We start from the raw sequence: 23371 nt of genomic DNA on the forward strand, positions 1-23371 counted from the left end.
CTAGCTTCTCTGATCAGAGCCATGTGTCTTCTTGCTGCAGTCTTTTAGGGCTTTTCAAAGATCTCTTTTGTTTTTCTTTACTCTATAAAGTTATTTATTTTTCTATTCTTTTTAAATTTTATCCTAATTTTTGGTAAGGATGTTCCAAAGAGCTTAGGAAGCAAAGAAAATGCATTTAAAATTATTATTCAGAGAGTAAAAATTCAGCTATTCATATGATGGAGAAGATTAAATTTTCTGAAATGCTATAAAAGTACACCCCCTTCCTGATTCATTTGACTGAGATTAGAAATCTATATATGGATGAGCTATGTCACTTTAAAAGTGAAGACTAATCTTTCAGATTCAAATATAAATGAGAAGTTAATTCTTCTACTACTGGCATGTTTAACATTTTTAGTGATAGTTGTTCTATTTGGAAATAAGAGCTGGAGGACATTATCAAACATACTTGCTTGTTTACATAGACATATTTTAGTTCAAAATACACTAAAATCTGCCTTCTCAGTGCTTCAAAAATGTTCCGTAAGCCACAGCTCCTTATTATTCTAAATTTACTCTGCTTCAAAACTGTCATTGGATCCCTACTGCCTACAAATTAAGTACAAGTTTCTCAATGTGTTTTGACCACCTCCCTTCCCCTGACTACCCCACACTTCCTCCAGATCCAACTCTAGCCCCATCCAGGGAAATCCCACTGGTCTTGCAAGGTCCTTCTCAAATGTGGAAATCTTCCCTGATTCCCCTCTTACTGGACTGTTGTCTCTTCTCTCTGTTCCCACATTGAATGCCATTCATTTCTCTCCAAGCACTTCATTTGTCATATTCTGCATCCCATCATGGCCATTTCTGTAATTGTGTTACCTGCCCAGCGAGAGTAGGACTGTCTTGAAAACAGATTCTTATTCTTGTGTTTCCGAAAAAAGAAGGCACAATGTCTAACATCTACTAGTCACCAAGTAAATATTTGTCAAATTAAATAGAATTCATAATGAGTATGTATGTCCTAGTCATGAACTATTTGCACCAACCACTTTTTTAAATAGGATTCATAGGGGCACCTGGGTGGCTTAGTCAGTTAAGGCTCTGACTTCAGCTCAGGTCATGATCTTGTGGTTTGTGAGTTCAAGTCCCCATCTGGCTCTGTGCTGACAGCTCAGAGTCTGGGTGGTGCTTCAGATTCTGTGGCTCTTTTTCTCTCTGCCCCTCCTATGCTCATGCTCTGTCTCTCTCCCTGTCTGTCAATAGTAAGTAAACATTAAAAAAAAGTTTAAAACATGAAATAGGATTCTTAGTTCCATGCCTCCTTGGAAAAGCAACAACAACAATAACAACAACAACAAAACACTTATGATCCAGTGCTCTATTTTGATTATCACATGAAGGCAGGACAACACCAAATGTGATGTTGACAAAATGAAGAAATACAGAAATATTATTTGGAAATCTGAGCAGCTTTTAGGTTTTCAAATTTTGCCTTTCTTCTCTGAAGAGGTATCTTTAATCTTGCTATTGAAGGGTCCCATGTATTCAGAAAAAAAGTAGATCAAAGATTTGAAAGATATATTATAAAAGCTGTGCAGTTTTCTTCACCTCTGAGACTTACATCCTCCAAACAAATCATTAGCTCACAGAGCAGGCAATATTCTTTTAAGCAGAGGAACATGACCCCCTAAGGGAATAGACAGTGAGAGCACTCAGGTCTCCAGATAAAATAGAACCGTGATTCACCAGCAATCATCTCTTTGTACCTTTCGGAGGGAACACAGCAAATATAGGAACTTTCATACCATTCTAATGCTCTCAGATATGGTTGGGATAATTTCATATCTTTCCTTTCCTTTCCAATAGTGAAATAAGCATAGATTCTCTTCCCAAATTTAGGAATTTAGAAGGAATTCAAATTTATTGCAATTCAATAAAATTATTCAAGCCTGCAGCAACAGAAATTGGTTGGCTTTGGAAGGATTAAGGGCCTATGAATTTCTGCTGATTTCTCCAGAATATAGTTTATTTTTCCTACTAAACTATTATGTCTGCAATCATGAAATTTATTTTTTTAATGAAAAGCTAATTCATCTCGCCTTTTGGAGATTATAGACCCAAATGTGGAACAGTAACAGGGAAGCATAGCTTTTCTTGTACAATTTAAGAGTACTGTTAACTTAGAAATGTAATTATAGCCATTCAGATGCCAACATGGTTAGCCACTTCACTGATAATATCAGTTACATGGTTTTAATGTTCATTCTTATTGAAGACAAATGTAAATTATATCAGAGAAATAGGATGCAAATCCTGAGTATAGAAATAGATGAATATGCTTGCTAGTCAGTAATAACACTTTTCTACAAAACGACATGTAAAGGGTTCCTTGAGTGCCAAAAATATCACTCTTGTTTTATGAGCATTTAATATTCTTAAAAGAAAACAATCAAGATCATGAATTTGTCTCTCAGCCCTTGGTTTATGTTGGCTTAGTGTTGAATCCTTGGTTTACTGTCAAGCCACGTTTTCCTACCCTGTTCTTTGCTTGTATTTTTTATTCATGAACTCAGCCCTTTTAATGAATGTGAAAAGCCACATTCATGAGTGAGCCTCATGTTCTATTATACTTTGATCAGCCACTTCAGTTAAATAGCCCTAACAATGAGGAGAAAGTTATGGAATTAGCCAAAAACTCAGCAAGCAGGTTTTACCGCATCTTATTGTCACAGAGCAAACCTCTGTCTCTAATAATGTGTTCAAAAACATGACACATAAAAAGAAGATTCTGATGAAAAATCTGACTGAATCAAAGCTCACCCTACTGGCATTTGGGGTAATTGAGAGATGGTGTTGCTCAAAAGTCCAGTTGCCTGGGTTCTAATACTATATTGAGCACTAATTAGCTTTGTGACTTCAGGCAAAAGATTTCAATTCAGGTATCTTTATCTGAGGTTCAAAACAGATCATTAATAAGATTCCTCTGGAACTGGCAATGGTCCCTCCACAGGAGCATATTCTAAATAGATATGGGATTTTGTAGTCTTTAAGAGTTCAATCTAGATTTTCATGAGCATTTTATTTATTGTTTTCCCCCCACAAATACTTGTTTCTGTGGGTTTGCACAAAAGGGAATCTTATTATTATTACTATTATTACTATTTTAATATATCAAACAGCTGTAAAATTGCCTGGTACAAATATTTGATCTTTCTGCTAGAATTTATAATAAAGGGGTTTCTAGCTCTCTGCTGTCATATGCAGTTTTACTTGTCCCTGGTTGGCATTGTTGAAGTTGCAAAAGTTAGTGCACTATTTCATCTGCAGAATTTCAATTATGTCCTCCTATTTTCAATCCCGTGTCATACTTCTCAGCATTTCTTCAACCCCTACTTTCCCCCCCCCCTATTCCCTGGGCCTCTGATTCCTGAATATGCCTGGTTCTTTATCATCCCTACCCCTTCTTCATGCACTTCGGTCTGTGGCTGTCTCTGCCCTCCTCAATCCAGTACCACTCCTAGAGCCTCTTTCTAGCTTCTGAAAATGGGTTAAAACTTTCCTAAACTTTTTTGAGTTTATAGAATCATGAAATTATTGAGCTGTGTGGTACCAAAGAAATTACTTGGCCCATACTTTTTCTTTTCAAATGCCCTCCGGTCCAGGTAAAGGCAGTCATGCAAAACTCTGAAAGACAAAATGGGTCTATAATCTAGTGTGCTAGATTTCTAGTTTAGGAATTCTTCCCATGTGTTGCACTTTTTTACCATATTACTTCATGGTTTCTAGAAGCCATGTCTAATATTTAAAAAGATTATATTTTTAATGTTTATTTGTTTATTTTGAGAGAGAGAATCCCAAGCAGGCTCTTGCTATCAGCCTGGAGCCCAACATGGTGCTCGATCTAGGACCTGAGCGGAAATCAAGAGTCAGATGTTTAACTGATTGAGCCACCCAGGCGCCCCCAAAATGATTACAGTTTTAGTTAACATCTGGATAAAAGTATTCACAGTGAGAAGAAACAGGTGGGAATCTACTTCTGGCCAAGATAGAGTAACAGGGAAAAGATTACCCTTCTGTCTTAAACAGCTAAAAAGACAAAACATGTAAGACAAATGTTTGCAGAAATTGGACAACAGGCAGCACAGGACAGTGATCCTTATGAAAAATTATGAACACTTAGGAAAAAACCAATCTGATTAAGCTGATTCACACCATGTTATGAATGACTGAAAGCGATTTAGCCTCTTCAGAGCAATTAGGATTTTTTTAAATGTTGGAAGATTACCGATTGCCAGAGTTTGGGACATTTGTAATATACCGTAAAATTGATCCCATGCAGGCAGTGTGGGGCAAAATCATTGTGGATAATGAGCCATGTGGGCCAGTCTTCTGCAGTCTGGGAACTTGCCCTAAATTCAGTTTCTCTAAGCTATTCCTGAATTTCAGGGCTTTCCTTTCTTAAATATAAATCTGTACAAATTTTTTTTTAATTTTAGAGAGAGAGCACACATAGGAGTTGGGGGATAGGGGCAGAAGGAGAGGGAGAGGGAGAGAGAGAGAGACAGACAGAGAATGAATCTCAAGCATGCTCAGCATGGAGCCCAACTCAGGGTTTGATCTCTCAATCCTGGGATCATGATCTGAGCCAAAATCAAGAGTCAGACGCTCAACCAACCGAGCCACCCAAGTGACCCAAATTTGTGCATTTCTTAAAAAACGTATTAGGGTTGTTCGATGATAAATCACTATCCCCTTGAAGAAACTGATGAAAGCTAAGGTCTCTTTCCTCTCTTCAGAGAAACATATAATTACTGCATATAATTTTCAGAAGGTGCAGTAAACATTGCTCCATGGTGTAGAAATTCCATGTGCTTATCAGTATCTGGTTCTTTACACTTTGGGGCACCTGGAAAACGCATTTTTCAGCTCCTTGCAGCTAGGCAGGGCTTGTGACTAGTCCTCGCCACTGGGCAAAAGTGACCTCTGGGTATTAGATAGAAGAGCCTGCCTGAGATCCTACGGATGATTCTTTATTCCCTGCTGCAGTAATCACAGTAGAAGCTTTAGTAAAAAAGTATAGGGCAACCGGATGGATGCGGTAAATCTCTGTGTGTGGAGCATTTGGCCTGGAAGGCCCTTCGGATCCGCAGCAGACTTGGTGTGAACACAGAATAATCGTTTATTGTGGTGAACCACTGAGATTTTCAGGGTTGTTTGTTGGTACAACTTAATGTGGCCCGCCCTAACTCTGCAAGCATCGGGGTGCTTCATGACGGCCCCCGGACAGCAGCAGTGGGAGCTCCAGGGGGAGAACCCCGAGAGCCGTTTCTCAGTATGACAGTTTATAAATTGTGTGTTTATAGGTTGTGAGTCTGCTTGTGACTGTTTTCTAAGGCAGAGATTCTTAAAATCCTTTGTGTTTTACTTGCATTTCTAGTCACAGAAAACAAGTTTGATAAGACAAAGGGGAATGAAACATTAAAATGCATTCTTTATATACTCTATGCTACTGTCAGAAAACTTAAGAAAGATATGTATCTTTTCTGCTAGTCTCATTTAAATCATGATAGATTATCAAAGCATACTTCTAATAAATTTTAAGAAAGAGCTTAGAGATTTCAATGGCTTCTGCAGCTGATAATAAAATAATTCGAAAGATGAAACATGGCAAAGAAGATAAAATCAATGCTTAATTGTAGCCAAATTTTTAAATAAAAAAGACTGCAGAGATTGAACCTGAATTTCAAATTTCCTCCTTCAAATACCATTCCCCCATCTTCATATGTTTTCAACAACACAAGTGACACATTTGCTTCCTTAGGAATCAAATACTTTTTTTCAGAAAACTAATGCTTACTTCATTGGGAAATAATAATGTAGCTCTAGATCCCTCGGGTTGAAAGATCTTTTTTTTTTCTTTTTCCTTTTTTTCCCTTCTGAGAGCCTCCTTCTCTATCTGCTGCCTTGGTTCAATAAAAGAGAATTCTTGATTGCTCAAACAAAAACTATACTTCTTTTAGATTCTGCTCACAGTTCTTGGTAGCTGATGGTGTTACCAGTTTTAACTTTCCAAGGTACACTGAACTCATCACTTCCAAGAAAAAAATGTAACTGGGTTTTTTCTCATCTGGTTTTGTTTCAATTTCATCTTTAATTGCTAGTTTGAAAAGCTTATGGAAAGTTTGTTGGTTGGCTAAACCATCGCAAAACCGGAATGGACCAGTGCAGGGTTAGGGCTTGGAGTTCTGAGAGAATCCTGTCTGTATTTATCTCATTCCCACTGAGGGGTCTCTCCCCTGCTTCCAGCTACATCCTTTTCCCTGTGGGTATGGATTCTAAATCCTGTGCCAATTTAGGTAAACACATTCCTACCATCGCTAGAATGTGGAGGCAAAAAAAATCTTCTTCCCATACATGTATTTAATTCTCCTTTAGTAAGGCTCTGTTAGGATAATTCAGGTGATTCCTAACCCATACAAGTTCTTCTGAAAAAAGAAGTGACATTAATACTTAAATGTGAGCTTATTGAAGGGAGAAAGTTTGTTAGCTTCTAAATTTTTCCAAATTTTCCATGATTTGGGCTACTGTATGGGAGTGTTTCCTTATGACCTCTCACCTTTGTATTCCCATTATGAATTTTGATTTTTTTTAACCACATCAGTCAAAAATTATATCCATTGTTCCAAGACTCAGTTTCCTTTAAATTCTTTTTCTCTACCCTCCCTGTATTTTTAACTCCCAGAAAAGAGTGAATGTTTTTATAGGTTAGGTTCTTTAGCATAATTAATAGAAAAATAAACACACTGCATGATGAATATTCTTTTAGAAATTAGAAATTATTTATAATGCCTTCTTATGATGACTGACTCGAGTAATGATGCCTGGATAGTATTTCACTTCTCATGGGTGATGTCCGCCTCCCAGGGGTGGGTACACTGTGCTCAGTGTGGGAAATATTGAACAAGAATCTAATCAGAAGAAATGCTAGCATATTTCTTAATTTTAATGCCAGTCCATCCTGACCAGTGTCTTGACCTTACTAAAATGAATCCTTGAAACACTGTAAATCGGGGCACCTGGGTGGCTCAGTCGGTTGAGCGTTAGGCTTCAGCTCAGGTCATGATCTCACGGTTTGTGGGTTTGAGCCCTGCATCCAGCTCTGTGCTGACAGCTAGCTCAGTGCCTGGAGCCTGCTTCAGATTCTGTATCTCCCTCTCTCTCTCACCCTCCCCTGCTCACACTGTCTCTGTCTGTCTCTCAAAAATAAATTTAAAAAAACATTAAAAAAAAAAAAGAAACACCGTAAATCTTTGAAACACCTGAACACATTTACTTTCTAAACCCTACTGCCACAGTGAGATCAATATTCAAAGCACTAACCAATGTTCACCAACCCCAAACCCTTTATCGCTATAGCATACTCAGGTATTTTCTTCCTTTCATTTCTACATTCCATCAAAAAATCAGAGCAAATAGATGTTCTTTCATCTTGCCCTTAAGGTAAACAAAGTTAGACTTTGTCAAACCAATAGAGAAAACTAAAGTTAGCTCCTTTAAGTGTGATGCCTCTAAGGGGTTGCATTTATTGACTTCTAACATGGAATCAGGTACCCAAAATGAGAAAAAGGCAGGCAAATGTTAGCCTTTAGTACCATAAGTCTGATTTCTCTGGTTAAGATTATGTATTCCATTGTATCAGCAGCTATTAAAGTGTAATTTGAACTCTTATCAAAGGAAATTTAGTTCAACACTTTCAAAATTCTTCTCGTGTTATTTGTTAGATGAGCTCCTGTACAGTTTTCCTCAAATCTCCACATTTTCAACCCCGTCATTAAAATAACAATGGGGGGGAAGCAATGGAGAAGTATGAAATAATGAAGCTTCACAATAACAGTCAAGCAGAGGATTGGTGAGAAAAACTGGGAGAGTTTATAGATCAAATGACCATCATAAAATTGGGGGGTTAAAATTTTTTACTGTTTAGATTTATTTGGCCTTTTTACCATCACCCACTAATAAAACTATGAAAAAGAAGAAATCAGCTATATGAGAAGAAGCTGTTATGTCTTACCTTTAGTTACTAAAGTTAAAACATAAAATTAATAAACAAAAAACTCATGTCTAATACAATATAAGCAAAAGAAACTTTTTTTTCATAAAAATCTTAGTAGGGGGCACCTGGGTGACTCAGTTGGTTAAGCACCAGATTTTTTATTTCAGCTCAGGTGATGATCCCAAGGTCATGGGATTGAGGCCCTGTCGTGCTCTGCACTGAGCGTGCAGCCGGCTTAAGATTCTCTCTCCCTTTCCCTTAGCCCCTCTCTCTATCCTGCTCATGTGCTCACTCTCAGTCTTTCAAAAAAAAAAAAAAAAAAGCCCACAAAAGAACATCTTAGTAGGGACAGATGAAGAAACTTTTATTATGATTTGATCATAGGAATTATTTGTAAATATATAGATGTCCACATAAGTATAGTAACTATATCTCATCTGAATGGATTCCCTTGTTTACTCACCTTCATCTAGGGCTTTACACTGTAATTTTATTTGGAGATTTATATGATGAAATGTGAACATACTATATTCCCTAGTAATTTGATTGGCAGGAAATAGAGAGCAAAACACATACACAGCTTTTTAATAATTTATAATTACTTACATGAATCTACTAAGTTTAGGCACACAATTATATGACTAATTATGTTGAAAATCCAAGTGGATGCTTAAATAGATGACCATGCCCTGAGGCCTTTCCAGTTGTTTCTGCTGTCTCATTTAACCATGCAAATGTTATTAAGCATTCCTGGCTAAAAATTTTCAAGCATGTGCAAGTGTAATTGCATAGGTAATTATGCATAATACTGTCATTTTCTATATCTAACATAGGAATTGTCCTTTAGAAAAAAAAGCAGATCATCTTTGTACTGGGTAGCTTTCTCTGTACATGCCAAGAAAAATATAATTTGTAAAAGATAGGTGGACCAAATCTATCTATTGCTCTTTCTTCTGGATCTCTTCTTGACTCTCTTTAGCACAGTGATTTGAAGTTAAGCAGAAAGATCAAGCCATATGGTAAAATTAAACCAAATTTTAAATACCTATAAATGCTACAATTCATATTCATGAGTAAGTTTAACGGAAATGTAATTCAATAACTAGATATACGTAAATATACAAACTTGTTAACAAGGACACCAAAGGGATACTGTTCTTTGCATACAAATATACGAGACAAATTTTTCAGGTTCGCATGTAACCAAAGCCATGTTTATATAACAGTAAAAAGAATTTTAAAAAGTCCAGAAAAAAATTAACTAGCACATACACGTTGGCAGGTTAATTTCTTGTCATAAGAAGTATTGAGGAAGCTTTGCAATACAGAATCCTGCCTTACTCCACATCTTGCGGGGTTTAACTTTGCCACAAGCCCCATTTACTAAGAAGTAACAGCTTCCAAAGTAGAGTTTGGTGTGCGTGCAGCTGATTGGTGGAGCCTGCTCACATGCCTGCCCAGCTGCAAGGGAAGCTGGGAAAGTGAGTACTAGCTGACTTCCTAGTCTTTGGAGGGAGGACAAGTTTCCATTTAAATTTATAAAGTATAGAATTTCTTAGGCATGAAAACCGAGGTTTAGATGCTGGCCAGCAATCACTTGAAGTAGTGCGAAGTGCTATGAAAGAAAAATAAAGCAGGTAAGAGAGCACAAAGTGATGGGGAGTGGGGGGCTGTTTCAAATGGAAAGTTCGGAGAAGCAGCTCAAAAGAGGCGTAGTTTGCAGAGAAACTTGATTGAAATGACAAAGCAAAAGCCCTGTGAATATCTAGCAAGCCTGGGAGAATATAGCCAGCTAACTAGAAGACCAGTATGGTGGGAGCAAATTGAGTTAGATGGAGAGAGGGAAGAATTGAGTTTCCAGCAGCAGCCAGTTAATTTAGGTCTTTCAAGTCATAGGGATTACTTTGGATTTTATTCCAGTTGTGCTAGAAAATTCCCACTGAGGTCTGAGAATAGGACTCTGACTTTTCAAAAGGAGAGTTTTGACTGCCATGAGAAGAATAGGTTGTAAAGTAGTGGCCTTTTTGACAAAAATCAATAGTAAGAAATATATTTTACCTTGAATCGAGAGTTTCACAAAACAATACTTAGGTATTTCCCTGTTGTAGTCTAGCTTAGTCTAATGTCATGTTTTAATGATGTTTAAAGAAATTATAAGTAGAAGATTCTTAGGAAGAAGTGACATTGAAATTAAAATCGTTCTATTGGTTGCAGTTTCTATTATGATAGAAGTATTTTGAAACGCCCTGTGGCAAATTAAACTTCTGGATAAGCCTCAGGCGATTTCTCTGGGTGCAACTCAAGGACTGCTTGCATCGAAATGCCCTGATTGGTGGTGGGAGGAGTTGTTAAAAAAATGCATGTTCCAGGCCTTAGCACAGCCTTACAGAATCTCCAGTTTAAGGACTTGAGAATCTGCCTTTTGACAGGCTCACCAGGTGATTCTTATGTTTGAGATCTGTTCTAAAGTTTTTCGATTTTTAGGGTGGTAATAATGCAAGGTTAGCTTTTCTGCATGAATATGTGATCCTTCACTGATGTGTGTAAGCTCATTTAGTGGCTGGCTCTTCAGACACTATATCTCAGCAGCATCATAGATTCACATACGAAATAGGAAAAGCACTTTGAATTAATATATCTATTCCTTTCACTGCCTTTAGATATTTATTTTAAAATCAAGTGAAAATCTTTGAACTCTCTGTCCATAATCCCAATTGTTACTTGTTACTTCACATCATTAATCAGAAATAATCATCTTTTTCTCTGCTCGGTTACTTACCATCCCTTTCTCTTTCTAAATGTTTCAAAAATTTCACTTCCTAAATGTCACGTTATTCATGACCCTACAGTTCGAAGGGGTATAGAACAGCATCACTTTTCACTAGATTTGCACCTCATTGATTTTCACTAAGCATTATTCTCCACTGTGACATGGGTGGAACTTTCTCATTGTGTCATTCTGTTTTGATGCATTCTGGATTCAACAGGTTAGATGGCTTCTCTTAAGTAATGTTTTCAAAGTATCGTTCAAGTGTGTGGGAAATTTTTCTTTACTCGGTTCTAAAGTGAAGTAGGAAGCCGGCTAAGCAGCTATATTATGGATCACATGAAAACAAAATCAGACTTCAATCTGGCACATTTATTGTTTGTAAGAATGGAGCTTAAGACTCGATATTATAAAGTCACTTTGTAAAATGTTTTCCATCTTCACCTTTACTTTGCTGTGGATGGAAAAATGGGGTGTCACCTTGGCGAAGCCTATCATAGGGACATTATCCTCATCCCTTAGCCAAAGTGAAATAGCCTGACTTCTATGTCTGTGTGTCAGAGGAAGCGTCTCCCATGAGTCAGCTTCAGAAACAAAAAAGGGACAGAATTCGTATGTGTTCGTAGGGAAACATGGGGTTAAAGTGGACTGCATTTCAGGAAGTGTTCCGTTGACTTGCTGTGTGGGGAGAGGCTGCCATCCCGGCTAATGACTTGTAGGTACGGAATCCTCAGGTCTCTCAGGTGGTTTCAGTCGATCAGTTTCAACAGAATGATGAAAAGGTTGAGATAAAATAAACTGACAGTTGCTACTCATCGTAGGCAGCAAGCTGTACCCAGGCAGCTGAGACCCTGGGAGCCCTCTTTCTTAAACAAAGGCTCTCACTGCGGTGAGCAATGAACTCCAAATAAAAAAAAAAATGGGGGCAGATTGGCAGCTGGTGACCGACAGGAGGAGGGAAAGGAGGGAAACTGGGAAACAGCAATTGTTGGCTAATTAGAAGCCATTCCCACCTACTTAATACCAACCCATTAAGCAGAAAACACTTTTCATCTTTCTCTCCTGCTACACATGACATTATACCTCAATCAATACCCTCCCACTGGCTGCCTCAGTGCCCACAAATGAATATACTACCAGTTTAAGAATGCAGTAATTGATTTGGAACAGTGAAACTGCAGCTTTCACCTATATTTTCTGAAGATACTAATGCAATGTTTGTGATGCTTAGATAAAATAATTATCTGTAAACTGACAGCTGTCAAATATTGAAAAACATAAGAGAAAACCTAAGGATGGTAGATGTATTTGAGCCTTAATAGTAAACAATCATGTAAATCAATTTCCCCCCTTTTGGGAGAACAACTCAAATATTTGGCTTAATAAATTCACTATCACTACCACCATTTCAGCCCTCTACACACACACACACACGCACACACGCACACACACATGCACAGAATTTATAAGATGACATATGGGAAATATATTAGGTGTACATACAATTATCTTACATTATGTTTGAGCATGATTTTAATAGAATTTTTCCATTGGTCCCACTTTTAGCTTAGGGGAATTTATCTCAACAACTCTGGAAACTTATCCTAATACAGTAAGATAATATTCTTGTACCATTAGCTACATATTATTTTGAGCAATTTTCTATCTTCTTTTTATAGGGGAGTTTCTTGGCTCTGAGAAACAGATTCCATCTTAAATAATATTTACATGAAAACAACATATCTAACATGTTATTTTTCTTTGTTTTAGTCTGATAAACTTCTGTAGGATTTTTTTTTTCTGAACCTAAGTATCAGCTCCTAAATTTTAGACATATTTTGTAACTGGTTTTCAGTCATGTTTTTCAATTCCTATGCACTATTTCTGGGACATTGATCACAATGGTAGCCAAATAGTTACAGAAGGTGTAGTAGTAGATAATAGAAAGGGAAACAAATTGTTCTCCTATGCTTTGTCAACATAGAGGAACAAATAGGAGTTCAGAAACTGGGGTTTAAATCCATTGTACCGAAAGTGGTGATATAAGACTGCCTTGGGATTTCAGAGGAAGACCTTCAGTGGGGAGAATTTATTGGAAATTATGCTATTTCAGAGAGCAGAGGATGGCACTATGGTTTCTCTGTGTGCATAAAACAAATGAGATGAGATCCAAATTATCTTTGTATTGAGTGTGAGTAGAATGGAGCAAGTTTCTTAAGTTGACTCAACTATGCTATCTTAAAGCACAGATTTCAAACACAGCCATGAAAATTATAGAGTATTGCCTGGCACTGCCGTACTTTTATAAAAGAACAGCCACCAACCACCCCTGCACTGTACTTTACACATTACCTATAAGATGAGAGAGGACTTACAAAGATAGCTCACTGGAGGAACAGGAAGGGAGGGGAAATCTTCTTGGTTTAAAATTCTGACCTGATTCCAAACCACAGTCCCACTCATTAGTTTTGTTTCTCAGAAGAATTTAAGCTACACTATCAAGCTTTATAAGTAACTTACAGGAAAATTCTTTTTATCTCCTCAGCCAACCAAGTTTACTATTTTATCTGGGAGTGTGTGTGTTCACATATATACCATTAGTAATATCAAAAGTATTAACATCACTTTAAGATATAACAGAAATGTTCATAGAAATAATAGGTCTTCTATTATTAGACTACAGTTTTGGTTTTAAAATTGGACAGTTTAAGAACCATGTGAAAGCGTTGAGGGTGATTTAGCAAATCATAATGAAGGAGCATTGGTTGGAAAATGCGACACATGCAGAAAGGTTGAGATTAGTTTGGACTGTGGGGGTAGGTTCTCTACTGACTGAATAAATGTCTTCAAGTAGGTGTCATTAAGGAAAGGATACTTTAACAACTGTCCTCCATCTTCTCAGAGGATGGAACAGAAGAAAATGCATTTACTGTGAGAGATTAGAAATACCTCACTTATCTGTTAGTCAACCTTTGGTGACTTAAAGAAACCAAACATTTACTTTGCTGTTGTTGCTTGAGGCAATTGCTACCTATTTTATAGAAGAGTATTTTACCCCTCGGTAATTGTCTTAAAAACAAGATGGTGTGTTATAAACAGACACAGTGAAGACATCAATAAACAACAGCTGAAAATAAAAGAAGATTCACACACACACACAAAACCATTCATACAAGTACTTAGCAGTCTGAGGCCATATTACGTGGGAATAAGACATGTTACAAACTCAATGACTTTTAACTATATCACATAATTAATTTTTCTATTGGTGAACCTTGGCCACCAAGAAAAGACCAAATTATATTCATGTTTAGTCTGTTTAGAAATACAGTGGATGGGAGCCTGGGTGGCTCAGTCGGTTAAGCCTCCGGCTTCGGCTCAGGTCAGATCTCACGTTCGTGGGTTCGAGCCTCGCGTCGGGCTCTGAGTCTCCTTCTCTCTCTGCCCCTCCCCCTCTCATGCTCTGTCTCTCTGTGTATCAAAAATAAATAAAACATTAAAAAAAAGAAATGCAGTGGAATTTTAAGAAAATTTTCTTTGGTGGAACTCTAGTAATATAAAAGACTCCAAGTTTACACTTCGCCTTCCATTTTACAGATGAAGAAACTTCAGTTCACAGGAAGTGAAATGTCCTACCCCAGGCCAAACAGAGTAAGTGGCAGGGTCAAAACTGCAATGCATATCCGCAATGAGCACATCTCACCCTCTTTCTATTTTCCTGTGCCTGTCACAATTTTACTGTTTTCAATTTTTTTTTTTTTTTTTGGTTTTGGTACCTAGTAGACTAAATTTAAATTACCTAAAAACTTTACCCTCTAAATATTCTAAATATTCAAAGAATATTAGAAAAATGGCAGAATCTATAGATATATAGATATATTCATTAAAAATGAATTCAAGCTACCGAGTTAATTTTTCAATCTACTTCACAACTCTTTAGATAGCTTAGGGATAGAAGGACGTCTGGGTGGCTAGCTAAAGCTACCATTTGAGAGTAGGGTCCTAGGTTAATTGTTCTTACAGTTTCATTAATCTGTGGATCTTATCTTTCCCTTTTTTATCTTGAAAGAATAATGAAGATAGTTGTAAAATATGTCATGCTATATATATCCTAAAACAAATGATACTGTTTAGCACAAATAGAAAAGATGAATATGGGAAACATTACTATAATTTTAAAAATAAGAAGCTGCCTCTTAACACTTTAGAGAGGCAGCAGTCAGTGCTCTACCCTCACTTGGGATTCAGTTCCTTTCTCAGTTGAGAAACACCAAAAATAATGCGAACATTGAAATTACTAGTTCTACTAATTCACCTTTTAAATGACTGCCTTTTACCAGAGAAGATAGTGAGGTTATATTAAGGCAGAGCGGATTGTTTTAAATGTATGTTTTACAACAAAACCTCTTCCTATGGTGTCTCAAAAAAAAAAAAAGTGTTAATGGGTGAGTGTTTATAGTCTTACTTCTTCCTTATACTTGCTCCATTTCCTCCTCCTCCTACACCCAAAGGAAAAGGACTTTCATTGGCTAAGGGAAAGGCTGACTCATTATACATGGAGGCTAAGTCTTCACTCATAAAAGAATGAAGAAGCTGAATGGGGATGAGACTAAAAGGCTGAGCAAGTGAGAAAAGAGAAATGCTGATGTGACGGACTTTGTGGGGAGGTGTAGGGTATGAAGCAACAAAGGGCATGGGAGGTGATGATGTGGTTAGATTATGAATGAATCTCTGTTGATGAATCTGGAAAAGGTAAGAATTTGAACCATACTTTAACTGCTCTCATTGTTTGGATTGTGTTCCTCTCCCGGGACAAAACTGTGACCCAGACCACATGGGTTTCTGTGTTTATAAAGTCTATTTCGGGTTATCTGTTTCAATTCATTTTTTTTTCTTTTTTCTCTCTTTTTTTTTTTTTTTTTCTGATGTTAACTTAGGTACCCATGGTGATAAAAACGTTGGTCAATTTAAATAAAACAAGGCCCCTTGCCTTCAACCTCCCATATTTTATGCTAAATAATCATTCATAGCAAAATTATAATATAGAACAAATTGATTTGGATTTGTCATTTTCTATTCTCCTAGACATTTCCCTGGTATGTTGTTTTAAAACAACAAAACACTATAATGGACAGCATTTTAAATTTTTTAAATGTCTTTTATTTATTTCTGAGAGACAGAGAGAGACCGTGTGAGCAGGGGAGGGTCTGAGAGAGAGGGAAATACAGAGTCTGAAGCAGGCTCCAGGCTCTGAGCTAGCTGTCAGCACAGAGCCCAATGCAGGGCTTGAACCCACGAACCGTGTGATCATGACCTGAGCCAAAGTCAGACACTTAACCGACTGAGCCATCCAGGCACCCCTGGACAGCATTTTGTATCATTGAAAAGATTACATTGACATAAGAAAAACATTTTCATTATCAGTCACTATATTTCTTACTAAACAAAGCAATAAGCTGGTTATTGCATTGAATGTGGTAGTCCCTAATTTGTTTCTCTATAAGTTTCTCCAACACAGTAATGTCAGAACACTAGTTACATAATAAATATTTTACTTCTTAAGTAACTTTGTGGTAATATAATCAAGAATCATTTTATCTTGGTATTTATTTTACTTTTTCCCTTCTCTTGATAATTAATGCACTTTCACTAATCCATTAATTTTAAATAATATTTCCCCTATGAATGGCCAGACATAAAATTTAATACCTATAAAATTATGAAATGAATATCTTAAAGTGTTTGCTTTCTGCACAAAGGTGGCAGGGAAGGAACTATTCAAAGACAAAATAAGGCTATTGTGTAAGAGAAGTGAAGAAATGTACTACAGAATAGTAGAAGTTTCCATGTCTGTTGTGTGTATTAAATCAGAACTTCAGAAATTAGGGGCATCTGGGTGGCTCAGTCACTTAAGCGTCGGACTCTTGATTTCAGCTCAGGTACTGATCTCACAGTTTGTGGGTTCGAGCACTGCATCAGACTTCGCCCTGACAGTGTGAAACTTGCTTGATATTCTCTCTCTCTCTCTCTCTCTCTCTCTCTCTCTCTCTCTCTGCCACTTCCTACTTGCTCTCTCTGTCTCTTTCTGAAAATAATAATAAAAAAAACCTTCAGACATTACCTTGTAGAAGTAAAACTAAACATGTAGAATTCATAATTGACAGTTGCACCACAGATCCTCTTTTGAATGGTTTTACATCTAAAAAGATGTCATGGTGGATACCATGTTTCATTGGCTAAACGCATGTTTAATACCAGCTTTTGTTTTGTCCTTCAGTTTGCGTCCTAGTGGCAAATGGTCTGGAAATTTGCTTATGGTTATCATTGTAGTTTTTGCTTGTTAAAAATTAAAAGTAAGATTCTTGGCTATCAGAATTCTTGTTTAGTTTACTATTGAATTTCTTCTACTGTCGAATTATTTAATAATCCATATATGTTTAAAGAAATTACCATAGAGAAGCATTGCATGTGCTGTAACCTACAGCTAGGTAGGTTTTGTTTTCTAAAGAGACCAAAGTGAAAACATTTCAAAATACTACTGTGATAAAATTTCATCTTCAGGTAGTCCTATACCAGAGGTGAATAATTTGAGATAATGCAATATTGGAGTAGCATGTTAGTGAACCTCACTGGTAATGAAGTCCTGCTGAACCCTAAATATAGTGAGTGTGTTTTATGTAATGTTTGCTTTTATTGAGTAAATCTTTCATACTATAGTGCTTACATTAAATTAATACTGTGCCAAGCAAACTTTGCCATATAACAATATGTCATATACATTTCAAGATTTTAGTATTAAACTGTAAAATTACATGTGTTTTCAACCATCATTTGTTTAGAGATATTGAAATTCAGCCATATTTTTTGTTGTGCTTTCAAATCTCAGCTGTAGGAGTGTTAAAGGAAAGGAATCTTCTGTTCGGGGCTTGATTCTTTTAATCCATTTTCTCAAGGTTAACATGAAAGTTAACTCATTTCAATATGATGTAATCTCTGAATTTTTATTGGGTATCTATTTTGTTGATTTAGAGAACTATCAAACCCTCTAATTCTGGATTATCCAATATAGCAGTTTTTCTGTTTACATCTGGCTATATATTTCACTGTATTTCATTTTCTGATCCAGACCCTATATTGTCAAGTGAATTCCTGAACATATGCTACTATTTCAAGAAAGGGAGGGTGTATTTTTATACCAAAGCATGTCTGCTGTCATTTTCTCTCTTTTTTTTATAAACCATTACTTTTCTTGTGTTCTTTATGTTGCACATGCACATGTAACTAGTAGATTCCACAGAGTTTGTCTAATACAATCCTCAAATCCAAGACTGTCAGGATATTTTGTTTGTAAAGCTCGTACAAATCTTCAAAGTCCAATTCCCTAGGAAGCAATCAAAAGAAGTTATTTGTAATGAGATGATGGATCTAATATAAGTCAAGGCATTTACTATCTGATCTTCCATTTTCTAATTTGTTACATGAGCAAATCATTCCAACCTTATATGACTACTGGAAGAACTGAGTGCAACAAACCTGGTACAGTGAGATATACACATCTATTTAAAATATAAATATTAAAGGAGCTCCTGGGTGGCTCAGTCAGTTGAGCATCAGGCTCTTGATTTCAGCTCAGATCATGATCCCAGGGACATGGGATCAAGCCCCACATTCGGCTCCTTGCTGAGCATGGAGCCTAATTAGGATTCTCTCTCTCTTCCTCTGCCCCTCTCCCCCACTCTCTCTATCTCTAAAATATAACCAAACAAACAAATAAAACAATATTAAATAAAAGTTCAGCAACTTAAGAGATGGACTCCAGTAAAGGCAAATCTAGAGTTATGAGAAACTTCAGACAGTAGAAGTAGAAACTATCCCAAGGAAGAGCACTTAGTCCTAGAGAAAAAGAAATTCCTACAGATAATTGTCCTCTATGTACATGCCTGCATATCTTGTCTTATTTGTCCAAATGTGACACATGATCCCTGGAAGAGAGCTGGAAGCTGCTAGCTTCAAGAGATTGCACAATAGAACATACTTTTTTTTTATTTTTGTACTTACTAATCAGTTTAAGCAATTTAAACAATAAGAATGTGTATTTATAATGCAGAAAATTAAGGTCCTCATGACATCTACACATACACACAAAGTTTAGAAAGATTCATTTAGGAGTGCCTGGGTGGCTCAGTTGATTCAGTGTCTGACTCTTGATTTCAGCTCAGGTCATGATCTCTCAGTTCATGAGATTGAGCCCCATCTTGGGCTCAGCTCTGACAGTGTAGAGCCTTCTGGGATTCTCTCCCTCTCTCTCTGCCCCTTCCCTGCTCATGCTTGTTCTCTCTCTCTCTCTCTCTCTCTCTCTCTCTCTCTCTCTCTCTTTCTCTCTCTCTCTCTCTGTCAAAATAAATAAATATTAAAAAAAGAAAAGCTACCATAGAAAATTATTTATTTGACCATGCTATACCCATTAAGATTCCTAACCCTGTATGTTACTGAGATTAACTGAGACATTGTAGTCTCCACCCACACACTGTGACTGAAAAGTACTTTTAAAAAGAATATTACACTGAGTTAATTTGATTGATGCAAGTCAATTTTAGCAAATCTGAAAAAAGTATATTAAATCTGGAAATTTTACATACCTAGAATTGCCCTTTCACATCTGTTTAAATTCAATTAAAATATTTTAAAAGTTCTACTACAAAGCATAATGTCACATTTATTTCAAATCGGAGGATTTTAGAAGAAAGTAGGTAACCTAATGTTTTAAACATTTCCTTTTATCTCCCATACTGAAAATTGATATACATTTAAATGGTCTTTGCTTTCTCTTAAAGCTAAAATTTTGAGTTAGAACTGTGTTTACTATCCCCGACATTGCAAAGAAAAGTAAAAATACATATAATACATCCAAATTGTAAAATATTCCAATTTTTGAGGACCTCTACAGGTCTAGAATCCCAAGTAGCTATAAATGTCATTACTAAAATGGGGTGGGGGTAAAATATAACATCTTATCTGCCAAAAAGATTATTTGAATATAGTGTTGAATTTAAGATTCACTTTCTAGCTTCAGCTGTCTAGTTATAAGAGGCTCTAAAAGCAATGGAAATAGCAGGTGGTTCCATTCTACGTGAAAACCTATAAATTCAATCTTATTTTGACTAGCTTCCAGGGTAGTCTTCCATTAAGAGGAGATTCAGAACCAATGTAAAGGAAGTAAAATGAGCCCTTGGCAGTTTCACCAATAGTTGGGAGCCAATGACTGTGGGGTAAATGTAGTGATGCCCAGACTCAGCCAGATAAAGCCAAATCTAATCTAATTCTAATCTGGTCTAAAACCCCAGACTATAATGGCTATCATGACAAAAATTAAAAACAGAGAGTCATATTATCTATTACTTTTATTTTATACATTTAATTAAGTTAGTATATTAATTACTAATAGATCTCAAGTATTGTACCATGTTTAGTAATGAAAGTAGCTTAAGAATGTACCACATATTTTGCTTATATTCAATTAATAATATTTCCAAGGTTTTTCTAAGCTGCAGTGAATTCCTTTAAAAATATATCACTCCTATTTGTTTATAATATCAAACTATACCTAAGCACTGGGGTTGCTAAAATTTTTGAGAAACTTTGGAAATTTATTAGAAGGAATCAAATTATAAAGGAAATGCCATCAGTTATAACCAGGAATATTTCATTGAAGTTGGCAATATTGATTATCTTAAAATCTCTTCCAAAAGCTCTCACCCAGTAGTTCTGGAATGAGGTATTTACTTTATTCTTATATTTATACATTATCCTTACAGGAATTTTAACCAGGATATATTGAGACTAAGTACACTTCAGACTTAAGTTCCTCCCCTCATTGTTCAAAGTTGTTGCTGCCTAACCTCTAAAATTAAGAACGGCATTTCAAAACGGTTTTTTACAAAGTTGTTCTTTGTTACTCATCATGTCTAGTAACAAACTCAATATGTAGTCTATTTATTTCCTGGTATAGAAATACATACTCACATATGTACAGGTGGAAACATAGGGTAAGATTGTGGCTGGATGTGGATATGGTTGTTGCTGTTTGATGGTGTACATGTGCAGCTGCTTTTCTGCAGTGGGGAATGGATAAGAACCTAAGCATGCAGGATACAGAAAGCAAAGTGGGAGAGAGATTTTTCTACTTAATTTTCACCAAAAGAAAATTGACTAAAAGGAAAGAAAGAGCAAATGACATACTATAGTTGTGTCCCTTTCTGAAAATTTGGCTGGCATCAAGGTGGTGGCACAGATGTGGTGATAAAGAGAAGCAGACAGACTTGAGATATATTTTTGTACAGAACCAACACTTGATGAATTACAGTTGAGGGTGAATAGAGAAATTAAGAATGATTTTTACGTGGTTGGCTTGAGGAACTGGGCAGGGATGATTTTGACTTGGAAAAATCAAGGGTTCTCTTTGGATGTGTTATGCTTTAGATGTTTAAGATGTTATTTGATCCTGAACTACAGACTTCAAGCAGGAGTTGGATGCGTAAGTCTGGCGCTCAGAGGGGAGGACTGGGCTACAGACACAGATTTGAGAGTCACAGCTTACAGATAGTGTCTGAAGCAGTGGTGCTTCACAAAATAACCTTGAGGGAGTATAAAGAGAAGAGTGGCTGAGGTCTGAGAACAAGGTCACTCTATAAGTGAAAGTGGGCTCTAGAGGAGCACCTAAGAATAGAGGCCAGAAAAAAGCACAGATGACTACATATCCATGAAGCATTTTACTTCCATTGAAATGTAGAACAAAATATTTTTAAAGAATTTAAAAACGAATGGCTAACTTGGCCAAAAAAAAAAAAAAAAAAAGGAAGGAAAATACCTAAGGGCCTAAAATATAGCATACTTTTTATGCTTGAGAAACAACAAAGTCATTTTGACATAAGAGAAGTGAGCAGAAAGAAAAGCGATAGAATATGATGCCCCAGAATTCATGGCTGGAGTAAGATCCACTAGAAATGGAAGACATTCCTGTAAAAAAGGAGAAAACTGTTGGAGCAATCTTCTCATTCAGGCAAAAGGGAATGAGATGCACTACACAAATAACAAGGACGGCCTCTGATGGCAGCAAGGACATATCTCCATTAAAACAAGAGTGACAGCACACAGCAAGTTGGGTGAGTTGGAAGTTTATCAAAGTTATCTTTTAATTGGCCCAGTTTTCTTAATAAAATAAGAAACATCATTACTATCTAGAGATCAGACTTGGAGGTTTAAGGAGAAAAGAGAAGGTATAAAATTATTTTCTTGGAGAAGGACAGAATATGAGAATTAAGTCAGTTTATGATTATCCCAAGGCAAATCTAATGGGCCGTGGTGAGGTTAATGTTCATGAATATAAAGACCAGTCAGCATTTTTGTGATTTTCTCAAACCAAGTTAAAGCTATTTGTTTTTTTTAAGTTTGTTTATTTATTTATTTTGAAAGAGAGAGCATGTGATCAGGGGAGGGGCAGAGAAAGAACTCTGGAGGGAGAAAGAGAATCCCAAGTAGGCTCTGTGCTGTTAGCGCAGAGCTCGAGGTGGGGCTTGATCCCTAGACCTGTGAGATCATGACCTGGGCTGAAATCAAAAGTCAGACATTTAACCAACTGAGCCACCCAGGTTCCCCAAGCTATTTTTTGATACAGGGTGACAAGTATGAAGATAGTTGCACTTAGCTAGGATTGAGTTTACCAAGCAGCACACAAAATAAAAAAAGGGAAAAATTAAAGGTATATGTAAAGGACCAATTAAAACAATGAATAATAAATTTTTTAGAAACCTCAGTAGATTTGCTAAGCATCAGATGAAATCTAGCTAAATGGAGAATTGATAAAATGATCAATAGATCTACAGAAAATATCAGAATAGAACATGTTAAAGAACAAAAAAGAAAAACAATATAGACTAGTAGTTAAGAATCACAAAAAATAGAGTAAAATGTCAAAATATAATCATTGGAGTTAAATAGTGGAAAATGGAGAGAGGCAACACCTTAAAGCTAGCATATTCCAAGTAAAGTTCCAAATAATTTTAAAAATCTATTATTTTGAAACATCAGAGTAAAACTTCAGAATACCAATGATTAAAGCAAAGATCTTAAAAATGGCCAAAAAGAGGTGCCTGGGTGGCTCAGTCAAACGTCCAACTCTTAATTTTGGCTCATGTCATGGTCTCATGGTTCATGAGTTCAAACCCCACATCAGGCTCTGCACTAACAATTCAGAGTTTGCTTGAGATTCTCTCTCCCCTTCTCTCTCTGCTCCTACCCCACTCATGCTCTCACTCTCAAAATAAATAAAGCTTTTTTAAAGTGGTCAAAAAAGAAAAAAGGGAAGGATTATCTTTCAAGAATGACAGATTCACAGTCAGCTACAAATAACAACAATGGAAGTCATGAAACAGTGAAATAATGTCTTTAATATAAAAAGAGAAATCACAATCAATCTGGAATTATAAATCCTGTGAAACTATCAAGAACAAAGGCAGAAGATTTTCAGATTAAAATAATCAATCTACTGATCCCAAAACCATACTTAA

The 23371-nt window shown here is 36.4% G+C and overlaps 1 protein-coding gene across 3 annotated transcripts in view; it reads left to right on the forward strand.

Annotated features, from left to right (window-relative positions):
* TTC29 (tetratricopeptide repeat domain 29) overlaps nucleotides 1-23371 on the forward strand; it is a 234357-nt gene that overhangs the window by 152496 nt on the left and 58490 nt on the right. The window contains exon 12 of one of the 3 annotated variants that reach the window (XR_003914733.1): nucleotides 14403-14456. The exons of the other annotated variants lie outside the window; for them this stretch is intronic. The gene's annotated coding sequence lies outside the window, so the exon portion shown is untranslated. The remainder of the gene's footprint in view (nucleotides 1-14402; nucleotides 14457-23371) is intronic. 3 annotated transcript variants of the gene reach the window in all.

This window comes from Suricata suricatta, chromosome 1 (genome assembly GCF_006229205.1).
Source record: "Suricata suricatta isolate VVHF042 chromosome 1, meerkat_22Aug2017_6uvM2_HiC, whole genome shotgun sequence".
NCBI classification, from domain to species: Eukaryota; Metazoa; Chordata; class Mammalia; order Carnivora; family Herpestidae; genus Suricata; species Suricata suricatta.